General features: G+C 38.2%; 1 non-coding gene across 1 annotated transcript; it reads left to right on the top strand.

Annotated features, from left to right (window-relative positions):
- Positions 1 to 5,530: 5,530 nt before the first annotated feature.
- On the top strand, positions 5,531 to 5,640 carry LOC141425212 (U6 spliceosomal RNA). The gene has a single exon (XR_012450300.1). It is a non-coding gene; the product is annotated as a U6 spliceosomal RNA (small nuclear RNA).
- The last annotated feature ends 2,443 nt before the right edge of the window (positions 5,641 to 8,083 follow it).

Here is an 8,083-nt window from a genome sequence, read left to right as displayed (position 1 = left end):
ATACATTTTGGTATTTACATGTGCTTACAATATATCATAGATTTATCCCCTCTATCATTAGAGAACCACTTGTAGGCAAATGCTGTAACTAACTCAGCTAGAGAAACACCTAGTAAACCAGACCTTATTGAGTATCCCCCCCAATGTCTACCAGGATGGTGGTATTGTAGGAGCACCTATAGGGCCTTCCCTCAAGGAAATCATTTTGTAAACAAAACTGATTCTCTAATTAGGCCAGGTATTTGCTAAGTTAGAAAATGCTGAGTTCAAATGCATTTCTTCAGCATTCTCTATACCATGCTGGACCACCAGATCAATACTTATGTTGAAAATACTCTGGTTTGAGTGTCACTTCCTTTTTGATCTTTTATTGGAATCATAATTGGACAAGAAAGTATGAGGCCTATCTGATTGGTTCTTGAGCAATTTAAAATAACACTGTCCATGTCTACCTCTTGCCTTCAAGCAGCTGATCCGGCCATAAGCCAGCTGAGTGGCTCATGTCAGAAAACTAAAATATAGTAATGAGGAACTCATTTTCAGCCACTGCCATTTGCCAACATGCTGTTGTCTCCTCAGCTTCTAACTTGTTCACTCATCTCCATACACTCTTTTCCTGATACTACCCAGTACAACCTTGGCTCTGTTCTCATTGGATCAACACATGAGCTCTTATCTGCTTGTAGTCACTAAAAGAATAATCCAGCCTATGTCTGATAGTCCCTGGAACTTTTTCTACACCCATGTGGTCCAAGTACAGCCTGGATTGCTTCTTGCCCCGAAAGAGAAAAATTGAAAAAAAAAAGGACTGTGGCCATGATATATGCAACAGGTTGTCATTTGTGACTTTTCCTGTTGTGTCTTGCTTTGGGCCACAAAGCACACAAAAACATAGGTAGCAAAGGCAGTTATGGTCTAAGAGGAGGTATTAGACTATCCATGTGAGACTTACAAAGCAAGTGTGCCAATCTAGTTTTACCATCAGCACAACATTCATAACTAGGCTAAGCAGGACAAATCAAGATGAATTTCCCATTGTCCAGAAATGGACACCATAGGAAGGGAGCCATTTTAGGTTTCTTAACAGGAATTCTACCCAGTAGGGCTGCTCAGAGGGGTATGGTACCCTTAACAAAGAAATACTTATAAAATTTGTAAGTAGCCAGATAAACAAAATAAGATCCCTGTTTCCCAGCAGAAACATTCCATGAAAACATAGATCTGCATTTGTTGTTCTGAATGGTTTAAAAACTCAGATTTGTAGTGTTTCTATGTTTTGTAGCATGATTCCATGGTTCCTGACTCCCAGTATGGCCAATTTCAGATTGCCAATGTGACATCCTGAACAGAGTTGGAAAAAGATGTGCAGTACAACACCATCATAGAGTATGCTCACCATACGGATACACTAGACATAAATAACCTCAGGACAAGAACAGAGACAATAGTCAAATAATTAAAAAGTAACGAGTACTTATTACCTTTGAGTTTATTTAATTATAAGTTCATATATAATTTGATTTTTAGTGATGGCTGGATTTAACAACCCCATCGCAAAATTCCTGGTAATTTAGCCATCAGCTCTTATGAGTCAGTACAGGCAAATTTCAGCAGTACCACTGTATATTCCCAAAAGGCAAATTATCGCCAGACCAGTCCACTAAGACCACCCTTCTGCTCACTTGGCCTCCTTCCTCTACTCTATCCCCTACCTATGGAGGCATCAGATTTAGCCTAGTGAGCAAGGAAAAGGAACAGAACAAAACAGGGAATAAAGAAGTGAGCCAAGGTGGAGGGGCTCAAGCAGTAAGAGCACCTGCCTTCCAAGAGTGAGGCCCTGAGTTCAAACCCCACCAAGAAAAAAAAATCATTAAGAAGTGAACCAACTTTCCCTTTCAGCCACAGGTTTTCAGATCAGAACCAGGCCTAAAACTGACAGAGAAGTAAGGTTTACATGAGTGGTAGGAGTTATAAGATCATTCGATTAAAATGGACTTGCAAATATCTAAAAGTACCTGGTAAAGCTAAACAGCATGCTTACTCTTTCATAAGGTTGTAGTCAAGGTTTGGGCTGGGCTGCCACCCTCTGAAGGCTTAACTGAGGCTGGATGATCCATTTCCAAGAGTGTTCACATTGCTATCAGTAGGAGGCCTCACACCATTGTTCATGTTAGGCAGGAGGCCTTAGTTCCTCCCCATGTGGGCCTCTCCACAGGCTTTGTTGTTTTTGTTTTTGTTTTGGTGCTAGGGATCAAACCAAGGGTTTTATGAATGTTAAGCATGCATCCTGCCCCTCCACAGGCTTCTTAACTTCATAACACACTGGCTTGTTGGCTTCTCCCAGAAAAAGAAGTATGAGAGGGACAGTCAGCAGGAAACCGTAGCATCTTTTATAAACAAACCTCAGAAGTCACACTATCACTTTCTTCATATCCTATTTATTAGAAGAAAGTCACTAAGCCCAGCTCACATACAACAGGAGGAAATTAGTCTCCACTTTTTTTATAAGGGAAAGTGTCATATTTCTGGACATATTTTCTTGTATTTTGTGAAACTGGGGTTTCAGTTTGAACTCAGGACTTCACACTTGCAAAGCAGGCACTCTATCACTTGAACCCACCATCAGTTCATTTTGTTCTGGTTATTTTGGAGATGGGGTCTCAAACTATTTGCTGGGCTGGCCTCAATCTGTGATCCTAACTCCTGCTTCTATTTTTCCCTTAAATTTATAATCACAATTCTTAAGTGACTTAAGACTTGAACTCCCCTAATCCTAGCTTCTTTCAAATTGGACATGTGGTCTTGAGAAGTTCACTACACCTCTTGGGACTTTGTTTCCCTTACTCAGTGAAGGAACTGGATCAAGGTCTCTTCCAGCTCCAACCTCCAAGATTTGGAGATTCTGTGGTGATGAGTCACTATATAAAACAGGAAATTCACCCAAGGTCACCTTTCCTTCTGGAAAGGACCTTGAAAATACACAAAGACCCATCCCCCAAGAAAGACTCATGCTCCCTTTCTTGCTTCTTTCCTTGAACACTGAAGAATTTTGAATTTTATCATGTCTGTTTAATCTTTTGTCCACTTTTTAATTGGGTTGTTAATTTTTTCTTAAAACCTTTTCTTTCTTTTTGTAAGTACTGGGGTTTGAACTCACAGCCTCATACGTGCTAGGCAGGTGTGCTACTGGTAGGCAGATGAGCCACTCCCTCTGCCCTGGGTTGTTTATTATTGAGTTGCGAGAGTTCCTTATGTATTCTTAATTCACATCTCTCATTTGATATAGGTTGGTTTTTTTTACTTTCTTTATGGAGTACTTTGAATCACAAAAGCTTCGTGCTTTTATTAAGTCCAATTAGTCCATTTTTCTTTTGTTCTTATCTAAGAAACAAATGCCTAATCAGAGCTGATAAAAACTTACGTCTATATTTTCTTCTAAGACTTTAATAGTTTTACCTCTTACATTGATGCCTCTAAGCATTTTGAGGTAATTTTTTGTATATAGTATAAGGTAGGGGTTCAATTCCATTCCATTGCATTTACGTTTAGCTACCCCATTACCCCACAACCATTTATGGACAGGCACAGTATTTTTTATCTTTGGATTTCTGTAAATAAAGTGTCTACTGGTCATAAGCTATAATTTCTTGTTGAATATCCTGAAATCATTTATAATAGTGGTTGTCTTGTTTTTTCTGAAATTTCTAGAGAGTCATGAAACTGAGTAACTCTTTAAAAACTGAAATAGAATACAGAAATATCAGATGGCCTTATTGTAGTTAGAATACACACTATGCTGAAGAAAATTAATTTCAGTTTTATACGGTTGTGTGCTCACATATTCATGTATGAATGCATGTGTGGAATGAGTTGAGATACAGAGTGTAGTTTTTATATTTTACAGTTATAAACTTACAAATAAATTTGGAAAACATTAATCTGAAACAGAGTTCCCCTCAAAATAGCTGAAAAATGAGTTAGTAAAATGAACTAGCACAGACTGCTTTTTCTTTGCCTAGAAGTGTTTGGCTTTCCCTAAGAATGCCCTTCTTGGATAAACATGAAATTAGAGTTCCAAATATCAAGAGTCCCAGTGAACTCACCTTCTAAGTTCAGAGCAAACACTCTTGGACCTCTGTCAGAGCAGGATTCTATTTGTTCTTGTCTTTAGCAATTTCAGGTGATAATGAACATAAGGAAATGCTGACTCCCAATGGGGACATTGTCTTGCCTCTTGCTCCCACTCACGTGTAATTTGGATTCTACATATGCAGGCGGAATCACAGAGTTGACTTCTTTGACCTATAGAGTGAGTCTTGTCACTCCTCTCTTCTGGGCATAACCTCCCAATAACAATAACCCTCCCCAAAGAAAAATAGCCCTTTAATTAGTGAATGAACAATGTGAAGTTGTTGTTTAAAGTAGATGCATAGGTACATACATGACTATAAAAAAACCCCAGGAAGAATATTTACAACAAAAAGAAAGTGCTATCATTTTAATTAACAAGTGACACTTGATAGAACATAAACCAAAATTGAAATAGTTACCAATTCAACAGTATCTAACACAGGCCTTAGCATTTCATTGAAGAAATACGCTAACTATAACCAACGGCATCAGGTTTAGACCGTTTAAATGCACACATCTTAGAACTGCATCAACTGAATCTATAAGAACCTTGAATCAGAACTAGTCGGAAATGAGGACAAAGCGTATGTCATCAAGTACTTGGATAGGACTTTAATTAGAACACAGACTTCAGAGAGGGAAAGATTTTTCGAGGTATTTAGGGACTTGCCAAAGGTTACACGTCACCTATTGAGGGCAAAGCTGAACACAGAGTCAGGTTCTCCAGACTCCTCCTCCAGAGCACCTGCTACCCACTGCTCTCCACTTTTCTTAAATTCATCTAGAAGCTACTTTAGCAAGGCCTCAATTATTCACTCATAATTCATTCACTGAAAATGAGTTGAATGCTTACTGTATGTCTGACAGTCTTCTATGAAAGTGCCTTTCAGAACTTCACTTTTAGCAGAGGTGACAGCAAATTAATTATTCATGAAAAGTAATAAGGAAGATCTCACAAAGATTGTGCATACTGTAGCAGGGATTTAAGTTTTTCATTAATAGGAAATTATGATCATGGTTACGCCTTTATACATAGAAAATGTAACTGGAGTGAAATATGTAAGTCCCAATACCTGCTGAACCTGTCTTCCTCCATTCCAGGTGCTTAACTGCTCCCAAAGATTGGAAGACACTAAAAATACTTAGGCTCTTGTCTGCTCTGGGGCTACTCTACCTTTTTGAATTAAAGGAGTTAGGGAGAGAAATTACATCATAGAACATGAAATGCCTCAGATGAGCTGGAACCAAACTTCCCCTGTGATTAGATTTACTATGCTTTAAAACCCCAAAGAGGAGAAAGGTTCGCAAACAGACAAACAAATAAACACCTAATAACACCACCTCCCTCAACACACACATACACACAACCACCCATTTTCATTTTACAGTTAATGATATCATGCTCGCTCTGACAGCACATAAACTAAAATGGGAACCATACAGAAAAGATTAGCACGGCCCCTGAGCAAGGACGACACGCAAATTTGTAAAGAGAATATTCAAAACTAATAGTCATATCAACAACTCCTAAGAAGAGGTAAATACTACTTGGAGATACTGTTGTTTGTACATAGCATCCTTTAGGAAACTATACAGTAATTTCAATTGATGTGGGCAAGCTCCAACACCAAAGGAAACAAGCAAAGGAAAAAGGTGAAAGAGGTCCAGTTCAAATTCCGAGTAAGGGTAGAGGTGAGAGGTTTACTGCCTGCCCCATAACTACCTCATGGAGGACAGGTGAGTGACCCAGGAACCAAGAAGCAGGTCAAACTCAACATTGGAAGATCAGGATCCCAGAGGCAAAGACTTGCCTTCTTCCTATGGAACTAAAGTCATTGAGGCTAGCAGGGCAAATACTTTATTCAGAATTGGTTAACAGCAATTTTAGAACTTACAGAGAAACAAATCTTTTTTCAGCTCCAAATCCAAAGACAACCCCTTGGATACAAGTTCTTAAATTTGCTAAGCACAAGATTTTTATTTATAAAACAGAAGTAATATTCATAATACCTGCCTCACAGGTGTAGCACACATAATTTAATATGTAGCTCCTTAACATGGTTCCTGGTACAGGAGTCATTAACTTGTACCTTTTTTAGTTGCATCAGTACCAAAAATAAAACAGATTCCCCGTTGGGGAACTGAATCATCCAAACTTCTTGAGAGCCACTCTGGGAAGGGCTTCTGAAAACTTCACCAGGCAGATTTCTTCCTTAAGAATAACTGTGATGTAAGAAATAACAGTTTCCGTGTACATACATCTAGGCCATGGAAGTGCCTTTCTGACATCAAACTTTTTGTTTAAAGCAGCAGAAGCAAAATTTGGTGGGGGGAATTTTCTTTATTTCAACTTATGAATATAAAGGAAGATGTTAGTAATACTTTTTATCTCTCACTGTTTTAAATTTGCTAATTCAAATTAGTATGAAATATAACTGCACTTTTTATTCAGAAGCCACTTAGAAGCAAACAGAGGCTATTATAAGAAATGAGGCAGAAGAGAGTATATTATAGTAGCTCAAGATATATACTTCAAGTGAAGAGAAAACAGTAGGAACTGCAAAACCTGGAACACTCAAAAATTAAATTATTGAAATTTCTTTTACAGTTGTGTAACCTATAAAAACATAAAATTTTATCTGCAAAGAAACCTGCAGAGGTGCATGGTGAAAAAACTACCCTTCTTCCCCTACTCCTAACACACTTCCTGTTATGGGAAGGGAGAATACAGAAGCTTGTCTGAAGCCCCCTAGCAACTGCCTAGGCAAAAGCCAAATTCCTCTTTTTTTTTTTTTTAATTATTCATTTATTCACATGTGCATACATTGGGTCATTTCTCCCCCCTCCCGCCCTCGCCCCCCTTCCTCCCTCAGTTCCAGGCAGGTCCTTTTCTGCCTTTATCACTAATTTTGGTGAAGAACAGACAAGCATAATAAGGAAGACAAAGTATTTTTGCTAGTTAAGGATAGCTATCCAGAAATATTCCTAGCATCGCTTTCGTGTACATGTGTTATGATCCATGTTGATTCACCTCTAACTGAATTTTACCCTGGTTTCTGATCCCCTTCTCATGATAAACTCTGCTGCTTTAAGACTTCTGTATTAGCTCCAAAGGTCAAATTTCTAATGAAGATTTACAGGTGTGCCTGCAAGATGTGGATTCAGGCACTAAGGCTTCTGCCTTGTGGAGATAGACACCTGGTGACCTTGACTGCAGGTTCCACACTTAAAGTGAGATCTATAATCACATCCTTATCCAGTGATCACCGTGGGGCCGTAAGATTTTTGAAAACCAGAAATTTCTTCCAAGTGAAATTTTAATATTTGTGGTTCTCCTACTTCTTTGTTCCTTCCTCTCTCTATTCTTCCTTCATCTAGCAACTAGTTTACATATTCATAAACAGTAGGCATTTAACGGTTTCTCAGTTGACCAGATGAAAAAGTCATCCTGTCAGTAGTTAATAAAGAAATGTATTTTCAGTCTGTCCTGTGTACTATTACTGTACTAATCTCTGAAGAAAACACAGTTGATAAATATGTGTCCCACTCCTAAGACAAATATAATAAAATACAATTGTAAGGCTATGCATTTCTTTATACTAAAAGCATATGGTAGTTATGGTAGAAATAGCGAAGAGAGCAAGCTGGTGTTTAAAGGAAAACTTCAAAATAACTTCAGTTTAAAAAATGATGTGGATTTCCTTAGACTAAAAAAGGGGAGGGTATTTCAGTTTAATAAAATAGTATGCTACAGGCATTGGGAGGACATACAGAGGTTTCATAGTTCAAGTAGTGAAATGGAGCAACAGTGTGTAAGGGCAAGTTTTGAGAGGTGAGTTTGAGAAGGTGCACTGGCAGCCTGAAAATGAAATAATTTTTATGTTAAATTAAAAAGCTATATATTACACAGAGACATTGGGAAATTCTTATCAGATGAATATAAATGAGCTTT

Source organism: Castor canadensis, chromosome 7, assembly GCF_047511655.1.
Source record: "Castor canadensis chromosome 7, mCasCan1.hap1v2, whole genome shotgun sequence".
Lineage (NCBI taxonomy): Eukaryota > Metazoa > Chordata > Mammalia > Rodentia > Castoridae > Castor > Castor canadensis.
Note: the sequence above shows the minus strand (reverse complement) of the source record. Positions and strands in the feature narration are given on the sequence as shown.